Raw genomic sequence first — 12,935 nt, 5'->3', positions numbered from 1 at the left:
AATGGGAGCTGAGAGGCAGGGGAGAAGGTTCAGCAGACAGGCGCATGTCCCGGCAGATGCTTGCCTCGGACGAGCTGCTCCAGGAGTTTGCAGTGAGGAGATCAGCTAAGCTCACACCACTGAGCAGGACCACATAGCAACATGTAGGGACTGTGGTCAACCATTCCTGCTGTCTCTTTGTGGCTACCTGATTGCTAGTAGCTGAAAATAGGTCGTCTGGCGTGAATGTAAAGGCTACTGATCCAGGTGCATCTTAGTTAAATTTTCAGGTAACAGTCAGATGGACACTCTTAACTGAAAATAAAAGCCTGAGTAACACCTGGCTGTGCTGGTTTTCACCAGTAAATGAAGCACAAATTATTGAAAAACAAAGCACAGTTACTGAAAAGAGCAAAGTGATTTCTTGCTTCATATTTGCACTTTGTACTAATTTCTCCTATTGTACCACTTTTGCACTGATGGCTGCTGTGTTTGGCAGGAATCTGCAAACACATCAGTGCTTACAGCCAAAAGGAGGAATGGTCTAAACAGCTGGAAAAGGGAAACCCCTTCCTCTTGTATTTATTTTTATAGCAGCAAAATGTAGTTGCTGGCTGGCCTTGATCAGTTTTTTGGGTTTGGTTCTTTCTTTTCTCTTTTTTTTCCTTTTAAATTGTGTGGGGTTTGGGTTTTTCTTTTTTCTTTTTTTCTTTTCTGCTTGAGGATTGAGGGAAACAAAAGAGGGAATGAATTAAGATCAGGAGAAAAGAATGTCTGCCGTTGGGCTGTGTCATGTGGTGAGGAAATCAGGCTGAAACTGGAGAGACCAGGCCAAACCTAACAGCAGTACAGGGAGGCTTTAAATTGTGTCACTCTGACAGCGGGTCTAAGCAGTGAAAATAGCTTGTGATGTTTCTGGCTGCAGTCTAGGTTAAAGAGCGTTGTGCACATGTGAAATTGTGCTGATGGACTGCTGCTCACACCACTTGCCCTACCTGCCCCCATACTCTCCACATCGGCACATGCATCGAGACTGTGGGAACTGATGTGAGTTAGCATGGGTTTGTGTTGTGTTTGCTTCAGTTCTTTCTCTGCTCTGGTGGTCTTTTCATCTATACACTGCTGTTGTTATGAGCATGGATATTTAGGGGGGAGAAGAAGGAGCGTGTGGTTCTTGGGGGTGTCCCCTGTGTATAACATATGCCATCTCTCTTCAGCTAACTTGCCTGATGGCACCTAGATGGATCTGAACACAGGGACTGCAATGCTACAAGCCTGGGGGAAAGTGGTTGGAAGCTACTGGGCAGAGAAGGACCTGGAGATACTGGTTGACACAGCTGAATATGAGCCAGCAGAGTGCCCAGGTGACCAAGAAGGTTAACAGCATCCTGACTTGTATCAGAAATAGTGTGGCCAGCAGGACTAGAGAAGTGATTGTCCCCCTGTACTTGGCATGGTGAGGCTGCACCTTGAATACAGTGTTCAGTTCTGGCCTCCTCACTACAAGAAAGACCTTAAGGTGCTGGAGTGGGTCCAGGGGAGGGCAATGAAGCTATTGAAGGCTTTAGAGAACAAGTTTAATGAAGAGTGACTGAGGGAGCTGGAGTTGCTTAGCCTGGAGGAAAGGAGGCTCAAGGGAGACATTATTGATCTCTACAACTACCAGAAAAGTGGTTGTAGTGAGTTTGGAGTCAGTCTCTGCTCACAAGTAACAAGTGATAGAAGAAGAGGAAATGAGTTCACATTTTGCCAGAGGAGGTTTATGCTGGATATTATGAAAAATTTCTTCCCTGAAAAGGTTGTAAAGCATTGGAAATGGCTGCCTCAGGAAGTGATGGAGCCACCATCCCTGGAGCTATTTAACAGATGTGTAGATGTGACACTTAGGACACAGTTTACAGGTAGACTTCATAGAATTATGTTAATGGCTGAACTCAATGATCCTAAAAGTACTTTCCAACCTAAATCATATTATGATTCTATGACTAGGTGTTGAGGTGAGCAGTCCACAGCTTGGTTGTTGCTGTACACATGGTGGGCAGCAAAAGTGTCCTACAACAGTGGTGTGTTGGAAAAGTTAGCAACCATGGTTCTGGCAGAGTAGGGCCTGACAACTTTTTTCCAGCATGTTTATTACTATGGGCAGGCAGGTAACTAACCTTTTTAAACCTGAAATGTAAGGTTTAAAAGGAATAATGTGATATAGTGTAACTTGACTAAAAGTCAAAGAAATTGATGAACTTTCTGCTGGCCAGAACCCTACAGGACATTGCTCTCTCTCTGGTTGAATTTTCTTATGTGATCAAACATTGTTCTCCTTGCTTTAAAGCCCTTGCTGGCAATTTAAAATAGTATATGACATTGAGATTTGTCACCTTTCACAAAAACACTTTGATTTGTTGAAGTGAGCTAGGAACAGTTAAGGAGATAGGAAAGAAAGTAAGATACCTTCCTCTGCGCTGGCACCCGCAGCTGGGGGTTGAAATGTAAGTATAATCCACTTTGAGCAGTGCTTTCCCACTCTCTTTCATTTTAGTTCAGCACTCTGTTCCCCATGAACAAGACTTAACAATGGAAGGTGAGGTGCACAGAGGCTGTACAGCTTCAGCAGAGAGACAGAGGATCACCCCTCAGTGCTGAGCTGAGGAGGTTAATGTTGTTTGCATATTTTTTAAGAAAGCCCTGAGACAAGGAATGGCAGAGAGTTGCTGTTTGTTCGTCTGTCCAGTGCCAAGGGAGCCAGGCCAGGACTCTCACCAGCCCCTGCCTCACATTGCAGCTGAGGCCAACTCTGGCTGCTGCTATCAGACAAATCATGCATTCATACTGGCTTCAAGTAAAGCTATAGATGGGCATTCCCTGACCCCAGGCAGCCTTCCCCTAGTCAGGCAAGGGTGACTTGGTGGCTGCCTGGGCTGCCTGGCTCCCCTGCCGTCACGCTCATGTTTCTCCCTGGGATGCTGTAAGATCAGTTTCATCCTGACTGAGAGCATGTTTTCTGAAGTCTTATAAAGCTCCAATAGAGGGGGGAACAGTTTCTGTGGCAGTGCTGCAGTAACATGAAAGTCTGCCAAAATCTACAAAACTTTTCCTTTGTTTTGGATTATTTTTCTCAAGACAGTTTATTTGGTTTTTGCTCTGTTTTACTCTTATTTTGCTGGTTTTTATGCTTTGCTTATTATTATGCTTCTGAGTACTCCCAAAAGCAGCTGGTAACATTCAGAAGGCATTGCAAAGAGAGGTTTGGTCCCTTTCTGTAGTGTAGAAGTTTTCCTGGGAGCAGCAAGTGCTGGAGACACAGGGTGCTGCAGCACTAGAGTGACACCCTGGAACAGCTTCTGCTCACAGATACCTATCTGCAAATGGCTCAGTGTGGATTTAGACCTTGTGTGAATGTTAGTCACACTGCTGAGGTGGAGGAGATGACCCTTGGCAGGAGCCTCCTACTCTGTTTTCCAGGTTGGCGCTGGTGGCTTTCCCAGGTACTGCAGGCAGCAGCTGCTGTGGAGTGGAATTATCCATCTCCACTTCAGCTATGTTCAAAAAGCTGGAGAAAGGCAGCTGAATGCTGAGTGGGACAGGGGTAAGACCATAGTGTTTGGAGCAGCACGAGGGATGTCCCTAGGCCTCTCTGAGTATCACTGTTGGTGCAGCGGGGGTGTGCTTATACAGACCTCAAAGCACTTTGGACTTTTTTAGTGGCTCTTTCACTGTATTTAGGTATTTGATGGAAACTGGGTTGTCTTTTATGCATTTGTCTTGGGGATGAGGGCAGGGATGGGTTAACTTTACTAGCTTTATAAAAGGTGCTGAAGTGAAGGATGCTCATGAGCATGTTACTCCCAGTGCTGAAGTCTGCCAGGTCTGGTGAATGTTTAAGGAGGATCATTGCAGCAGCTGGGAGCTGCTGGGGCACTCAGAATCTGTCAGGATAGCTGAGATTTTCAGTGTGTGGAGACAGCCGACTTTCAGGAATGCATGTGTCTGCTAATCACACTGTAATAACAGTTTGCAATCCATGGGCTGCAATCCCCCCACCCCCACTTCTAACACAGCTGTGCATATTTAATTCAATAGAATGCATTTCTAGTCTAGTGTTAGAAGTAATTCAGATCATGAAGATGGTAATTTTGATCATGGTAGCTGTTAGGGAAATCTAGGTGTAAGCTAGACTGATAAGTTAATAAATGCCTAGTACAATACAAATGCTGTGGGGTGATGAGCAGGACATGGCACAGGGGCCCCAGCCTGCACTCCAGCCTCATCATGTACTGGCCTCACTGAGCCAGCAGCAGGGGAAAGCAGCATCCCACAGCTCATTAGCTTGGTGGAGTAGTTTGTCTTGACCTATTGCCTATGCCACCAGACTTTGAATGTTTGGGCAGGTGGGCCATGGGCCTGAGAGGGAAGCACCAAAGCCTCTTGGAGCTGCAGAGGGTTGGTGTGACCAGTCATGCTTTCAGCTGACCCCGGGGTGTAAGCCACCAAGCTGACATCTTTCAGAGCAAAACAGGTTGGGAGGAGTTTGGGGTTTATTTTACTTTGTCTCAAGTGCAGCTGGGGAAAGCAAGTGCTTTCAGGGCTCCCAGCTCCATTTCACTCCACAAAATGTTCTTTTGTAAAATTGATCATTTCTGTAGGTTGAGAGAGTCTCAAAGGAACTTTCCTGTCAAGCATCTAAAAAGTACCATTATTTCTTTTCCCTGCCCTAACAGCAGCTCCAGATTTACATTTTAGCTCACTAAAGATACTTAGACAATCTGGGTTTTGTGAGGAATTTCATGGTGAACAAAGCAAACTAATCCCATTTTCAGGTGGTTAGTAGTGCTGTAGTGCTTGAGTTGCAGAGCCCATGCAGAGGGCTGGGGTTTGAGCAAGTCGCAGATTTCTCTCTTAAACTATTTTTAAAATGCTTTGGTTTATCTTGTTTTATTTTTTGCCATGTAACTTTTTTTATTAAAGCATGTAGAACAATGAAGCAGCCGGTGGCTGAGTCTCCTGCTTGGTGTGTGAAGAGTGGATGGCTGGGGTGGCTGGAGCTACCCGTTGCAGGCTGCTTACACACACAAACACACACACACACAGAGGCAATTCCTATGAACTAGGCAGCGTGTGGGAATTCATAAACCACCATCGGCTGTTCCTTAGGTATACTCACCAGGACACCACTGCACTGGAGCCAGCAGATACAGATCTCCCCAGCACTTCCCAGTGTGGGTGTTTATGTGGCATGGCTTATGTAGGTGAGGACAGGAAGCCTGCATGAATGCCCTCCTGCTGAGTGGGGAGGTCTGGTCTGAATTCACTTGATCCTGGAGTTGTGATGCAAATCGGGGAAGTGAAGCTTGCATGCCAAGGAGAGATGCTTCCCCTGCCTTGTGCTGGCTTGGAGTAAGCATGCCCCCACAGGAGGCTGCTCAAGAGCTGCCCACGCAGGGATGCTCAGGACAAACAAACACGGGCAAGAATTTTCTTCTTATTAGTAATTACCTACCTGTTGGGGAAAGAGGGAAAAAAAAAGTAAATAAGAAGTTTCTGTATGAAATATTGTTGAGACACTTGTAGTTCACTGTTACCTACCTCCAGGCTTTCAAAAGCAGTAGCTGATCTTCCAGAACCACGAAAGATCTTAAATATGTATGTGTGTGTATATATATATATATATGTATATACATATATTACCAACTTGTTTCTGAGTTGTTATGTTAAACTCAAACCATATTCTCGTAGCCACAAGGGTTAGAAACTTTTTTGCCTACTTTCTGAGCAGAATTGTGTAGTGCAAGTGCAACAGCAAGGGACTGGATTTAATAACCCTGGAGATTTCCTGCTGCTCTGTGCTTCTGAAAGTGGGAATCGTCACAGAAACTTCACCAGCTGGGTCTTTAGGAAAAGCACCAAAAATTGTTAGGCTCATTATGCAGTCCTAAGAAGTGACAGCACCATGCATATGCATTTATTTTAATTAACTGTCTAAGCAGAGGTTAGAGACCAGGGGAAAGATGGGGCTGTGTTGCACTATAGGCAGTTTTGTTGTTCTTTTAAAGTGGTTTATTCATAGAGGTGGCTTTGGTCCTGTTGGCAAGATGGAGGGTCAGTCTTGTGTGTTGGACAAAGGCACTGAAAAGGCAAGTTTTCAGAGAGCAGCTCTATATAAGATAACTGGACTAATCTGATCAAACACAGAAACACTTGGCCTCAGGCTTGCAGCCTACACTGAGAGGATGGAGGATTTGATCCCATAGAGGAAGGAAGAGCAGCAGAACATGGCCTGCTGAGTGCAAAAGTGTTTATTTCTTTTTTACAGTTCAGTCAAGCTAGCCAAAAAAAAAAAAAACAGGTTACTTTTTATCTATGAATAAGCATGCAGCTTTCACTAGGATGAGAGGAAAAGGCCTGAAGATGCACCAGGGGAGGTTTAGATTGGATATTAGGAAAAAATTCTTTATGCAGAGAGGCTGCCCAGAGAGTTGGTAGAGTCACCATCCCTGGAAGTGTTCAAAAACATGTGTGGACATGGTTCTTCAAGGCATGGTTTAGTGCACATAGTGGTGTTGATTTAATGGTTAGACTTTATGATCTTAAAGGTCTTTCCCAGCCTTAATGATTCTCTGATTCTATTCTAAGCTCTTAAAACGTTAGTGTAGTTGTGTAACAGCCCCTGGCCTCCTGGCTCCTCTAGTAGCCGTGATACTCTTTCAGGAAATCCAAGTCATATCTTCCTTTGAAGGGAGCCAAAAAATTATCTTCCTAATCTGCTGGGAAGGCACAAAAGACTTGGTGATTTCTCTCAAGTTTGCCAGTTGACCTGTCTCTGGTCAGTTTAACAAGAGCCTGAAGTTTCAAACTCAGATACTTCAGCTTGAGCTTAAAATGCAGGTTGTGCCTCTTGGTGCTGCTGAAGCAATCGATAAGCTTCTGCCTCTTTTCTTGAGGTACTAGCGGGGTGTTTTGCTGTGTGTATTTCTTTCACTCAGAGTGGTCCCATGACCATTTATTTTCTCTTTGCCTACCTGCAGGTGTGATATTTCTCAGGTGTTTATACAGCCACTGCCAAAGGGGAAATTTTGTATATCAGTTCTGTTGTTGCAGCTGCTAAGGCTAAACCTTCCTCTCCCATTTCTTTGGGGAAGAAAACCCAAAGGCAGAAATTCCAAAAGCCCATTCCGAAAGCTTTAGGATGCAGCAGGTGAGTCCCTTTAGGAAGAGAAAGGCAATTTTGATGGCATTTTGTTGACATTCCCAGTAACCAAACAGAGCTTGTTCTGGTACTTGTCTGCTGCAGCAGATGTTTTGTGGGTAATTTCAGTCTGAACCACCGCAGCAGTATCTTAGGACATCAGCATTTGAGTGCTCTCCGCTGTTGACTTGGCCTAAGAAATGTGGATATTTCTTTCCCCAAGAGGCCCCCAGGGTTCATTGTGTTACTGTAACAGGGCTGGAGGACCAAATCTTTCAAATTCTGCTTCTGTCAGTGGTCAGGGGGAAATGGAATGGCTGCAATTCCTGTCAGTTGGCATTCCTGTGTGCTAGCAAAAAACCTAAACTGCCAGAGAGCGGAAGGGATGGCTGCTATTTTCTCCTCTTTGGTTTTTTTTTCTTTTCCCCTGACTTACATAGCTTTTCCCTCTTTTGCAGGTATCAGTTCTGCTAACCTTCAGAGAGGCACAAGTACTGAGATCCCCAGGATGTGAGAAACACAGTGCTGTGAGTAGCTTTTTTTGTTTGATTTTGCTTTCAATGAGAAACCCACGCTTGCTCAAACAGAAGGAAGAGTTTTCTTTTTCTTTTTTTTTAGTTTTAAAAAGACACTTCAAGACATGTTTACAACAAGCAAATCCAGTCTTTTGGAACCAGTTGTGTGCCTTTGGCACCTCTTTGCAACCCACAAAATAAAGTCAGCATTGTATTGCCACATAGGCTGAATAATTATCTCACTGCAGATATGAACCACATGAATGCATTTAACTGAGAATATGGTCAGCAGAATGGACCATTAGCACCATCTGAAGCTTGTTTGTTGTTTCCAAGCTTTACCAGACATTGAAAGACAAAATCTTGCTTGAGAGTTGAGGCAAGGCACTCCTCAGGGAGAAAGCCTGTGTCTTTTGAAAGGGAAGAAGAGCACAGATTGGCTGCCTGGTTGGTTATGTGCGTGGCACCCCAGCTCTGTCATCAAAACAGAAAGCTCCAATATTCGGATCTTCCCTGAAAGGATAAAATAACTTGGGAGGAACACTAACACCATAGGAGACACTTGTGTGCTTGGTTCCCTCCCTTACTCCAAAGCAACACAGCCAGAAGGTTTTTTTAATATATATATATATGTACTTTAAAAATTTCTAGAAGTATGTATTTAAGGAGCAGTTGCACTATAGCCTTTTCCTATGAATTGTTAAAGGCTCTGAGCTGTAATTTCCCAGCAGCTGTGGCTGGTTTGCAGCTCTCCAGGTGAACCAGCCAGGGCTTGCAAAGGTCAGTCTAGTACAGCGAAGGCTGGAGCCCCTGGCCAGGTGCCTGGTGCAGTGTGGGCTCCTGGGAAAGCTCTTGGGCTTGTGCAAGGCTGGATAACAGGGCTAAAGTTTGGATTGTGGATTTGGATGCTGTTGCTCAGGGCTTTGCTGCTTTCTGTAAGTAAATTTTCATACCAGAGGGGTTGAATAAGGGCTTTTTTGAGGTTTTTAAAATCAGCCTAGCTCCTGTTTTTGTCCTGTTTTGTGGTGATGGAAATCTGTGGTTACTTGGAAGTTAGCAGAGTTTTGTTTCCATTTTTATGTGAGTGGCTTACAGCCTGTTTTCTTTTACAGCAGCACAAATCTATTTGGGCTGTATTTTGTTATCAGGAGAGAAACTGAGTCCATCATGGTTTGGTAAAGATGAGGTAAAAAAAAATCCTTAATAAATACCTAGCAAGCATTCAGAAACTGGTGAGCAAAAACGACCAGAACAGAGACTCCTAGTTGCAGCCTTCTGTAAAGGATGCTGGCAATGAGCACAGCTACAAGGAGTAAAGGGATGTGGGATTGTGATAGTGTTTTGTGTTGGTCCTCCCTCAGTAAGGTCCAGAGTTCATTGTCTCCCTTTGAATCACAAACATTTTCTCATAACTCCTTGGTGTTTAAACTCTCACATAATACCTGGTAATCAAGCTGTGAGGTTTATTTTTGTGTGTCAGTCACTTACAAAGCATTGCACAGGATGAGTTCTGGCCTCTTTCTTTACAGCTGTGTTTGCTGTAAAAGTGATAGGAAGAGTAGATACTGATGTAGGCGTGTAGGTCATGTGTACATCTTGTGTCTCTCAAAGTATATCCATACATTAGAAATGCTCTTGCTCATCTGAAAAGCAAAGTTTGTTTGGTTTTCTGTTAATTAAGCAGTCTTGAAACTTGGGAAGTGCTTCTGAGGTCCTAAGGAATCTGTGTCCTAAGGCACCCCCGTAGTGGTTGCTTCCATAAAAGGAATAAACAAGAGAACCTGCTTCTGCTCTTCAAAGTTAGACCACTAGTCCCAGGTAGATGTTGTCTGTGGAGGTATGTTGAAGCAAAGCAGTGATGCTGAGGGTGGCAGGCAGTCCACGGGTGCCTCTGATATATCATAGCTGCCTTAAAAGGGTGAGAGAGGAAACAAGAGCGGGCTCTTGGAAGCTGCCCAGGTAACTCGTGCATGGTCTCAGATGGCTCTGAAATTACTGCAGCAAGATGTAGTCATTGCTCAGCAGTGAAAGTAGACTGTAAATTCCCATTTACCTGTCTCCTACCACTCCGGCTGCGTGACATAAATTCAATCGAGAAACTGAAGAAAGCAAGGTGGCTGCAGTGGGGCGATGCTGACTGGGAAACTATGTCCTGCTCAGAAGGTCAAGGAGAAACCAGAGCTGAAAGAGCTCAATTCCTGTTTGTCCCCTTCTGCATCCTCTTCCAGTACACGTTTCAGGAGAGATTTGGTGGAGAGAGAGGAAAGGAGGCTTCTTTGTCATTTCCCTTTTTCCATTTTCCCCTCCAGCATCCAGAAATGAAACTTGTCTGTGGCTGTTCCCAGAGGTGCTATCCCCCTGAGAGAAGTAGTAGTATGGGATACAGAAGGTTTGAGGTGGCTGTGGCTGGTGCCTCCACAGAGGGAACCCAGACTAAGTGCTGATGTGCTGTGTTATGAACGGTCAAGGATGGTGTTGCTTTGGGGAGCACCTGTCAAAGTGGGAACAGGGACATTGATGAGCAGAAAGAGACAGTGCAGCGAGCTGCAAGAGGTAGTTACTTCACCTGTTTGGCCTTAACCCACCTCTGCTTTGTAAAGCAGCATCTCTGTTCTGCTATTTAAAAGCAATACCCACATTTTTTTCATGGGCAAGACCCCCCCCAGGCTTTCTTCTCTGGGGACAGAGCTGTGACTTAATGGGGGACCAAGCCCTGGGAGAATGCAGGGAGAGAGTTTCCTTCAGAAGCTGTATGTGCTCAAAAAGAAACATCATCAGCTGAAGCAGAGTGGTAAGGCTGCTCTCCCATGCTGTGTGTGAGGACAGGTGGGTGGGTTGGCTGCAGACCAGGTGGGGCCTCAGTAATGCCCAGGGTAGGCTGCAGCATTGGATTGTGGAGGAACAGCAGTTCTGGTGGAAGAGAAAGGAGGGCAGAGGAGAACTTTTTGTGTGTTGGAAAAACCTGTGGAAAAGTAACTTGGAAAAAAAACTCGGTTTATATCAAGGCTTATGGATGTGTAACAATAAAGGGGGTACTTGTTGCAGTGGACTGTTTTCTACCAGATTTAGACTGGTATGGGGGCTTCAGAGTTTTCTTGTTACGTAGAAGCTTGAGCAGCAAATTTGCAAACACTTTCTGTCAAAGCAAATAAGGACTCTGACAGCAATGTGTCCTATGTGTGCCAGCACTAGGCTCGATAATGGCTTTGTGAAAGGCAGCAGTGCTGCTGCCCTCTTGTTTCTATGCAGGGCAAGAGATTGGGCTCCAGCTAGGGCGGCCCTCAAAGGCTGAAAGCATCACTTGTCACTGCAAAAGCCACTTCTCTAAACAGCACACTTCTCACTAAATCAATGCACATTTCCCCCATGCTCAGGCAGGGAACTGTCCAGAAATGTTGGACAGCTTTGCTTAGAAAGAAGTGGACATGCTGCTGTAACTGAAGAAGAGAGATGGGATAAAGAAGCTGGTTGGAGAGCAGGAGAAACTTAGTCAGGAGAGATGAAGCTTAGCCAAAAGCCTCCTTTGCTCCCTTCATCTCAGTCTTGGAAGCCAGACTTAAGCCAGTGGTTCCCAGCTGGGAAAGGGTGAGATATCTTCCATATGACTGCAGGCTCACAATTCAGCCCACAGCTGAGGGGAGGAAAGAGGGCAGGTTTTCCCAAGTGGTAAGGGCAGGGTTGCTGCTGCCTGGCTCTCTAGCAGCCACAGTGTGGATTTTATTCTGTAGACAGGAGTTGATAGTGTTTGAAGAGGGAGGAAAAAAGGTGTTGTTCCATTCTTATTTTTGGTAGTGTCTCTTCTTCCTTTTCCATTAAGCATGATGTCACAAATGACATCAGTGCAATAACTGCTTGTGGTTGTCATAGTCACAGTCTGTGACACCCAAACAAAGCAGCAGGAAACTGAAGCTGGCATACAAATGCTGTAATATTCATCACATTCAGTTAATAACTACATAGGTATTTATTTTCCATTGGAAGAAAAAGAGGAAAGGAGGTTAAAAGCACATAATCCAATTATTGAAGGAAGGTTGTTCTCAAGTCTGAGCAATGCAGCTGCACTTCCTCACAGTCCTCTTTCCCCAAGCTGATGTTGCTCTGGACCTCAACCGCTCGTCTCCCTCCTGCAGCCATTCTCATCATTACTGACTTCATGGTGATGCCATGGCATGAATGAAGGCAATGACAGAAGTCCTGCCACTTCTAACATAAGCTGTGTCACAGAGAAGAGCCTCCCAAGGGCTGGCAGCGAGTGCTGGCAGCAGCTCTGGCTCAGCCAGCTTTCACTGCTGGATGGCTGAGGCTGCCTTCCTCGCTGTGCATGGACAGATTAATAAGACCAAGTGCCAGGTCCTGTACTTTGGTCACAGCAACCCCAAGCAACACTACATTTTTGGGGAAGAGTGGCTGAAAAGCAGCCTGGTGGAAAAGGGTGTTGGCTGACAGCCAACTGAACAGGGTGCCCAGGTGGTCAAGAAGGCCAGCAGCATCCTGGTCTGCATCAAGAACAGTGTCCAGTAGGAGGAGGGAAGTGATTGTGCCCCTGTACTCAGCCCTGGTGAGGCCACAGCTTGACTACTTTGTTCAGTTCTGGGTGCCACAGTATAGGAAAGACTTTGGGGTGCTGGAGAATGTTCAGAGAAAAGCAGTGAAGCTGGTGAGGGGTTTGGAGGGCATGGCATAGGGAGCTGGAGTTTAGTCTGGAGAAGAGAAGGCTAAGGGGAGATCTTACTGCTCTCTACAACTACCTGAAAGGAGGTTACAGTGAGGTGGGTGTTGATCTCCTCTCCAAAGTAAGTAGCAACAGGACAAGAGGGAACAGGTTTAAGTTGTGCCAGGGGAAGTTTAGACTGGACATTAGGAAAAAATTCTTTACTGAGAGGAGTGAGGCATTGGAACAGGCTGCCCAGGGAGGCAGTGGAGTTACCATCCCTGGAGTTATTCAAGAAGCATGTAGATGTGGTGCTTCAGGACATGGTTGGGTGGTCATAGTAGTTGGGTTGCAGTTGGATTCGATGACCTTAAAGGTCTTTTCCAACCTTAATGATTATATGACTGAAAGTGTAGAAGGTTTTGGGGTTTTTTTTAGTTTGGTTGGGGGTGAGATGTGATGGGGGGGGGGGGGGGGGGGGCGAGGGGTTGTTGGAGGGTTTGGGGGGGAGGGTTGTTGGTTAGGTTTTGTTTGTTTGGGTTTTTTTAATTGTAAGATAAGGTGTTCTGGTTGAGTGACAGAGCTGGTTTGCCCTTGAAAGGTTTAATCT

The sequence above is a fragment of the Dryobates pubescens genome, chromosome 14 (assembly GCF_014839835.1).
Source record: "Dryobates pubescens isolate bDryPub1 chromosome 14, bDryPub1.pri, whole genome shotgun sequence".
NCBI lineage: Eukaryota > Metazoa > Chordata > Aves > Piciformes > Picidae > Dryobates > Dryobates pubescens.
This window is presented reverse-complemented; position numbering follows the sequence as displayed.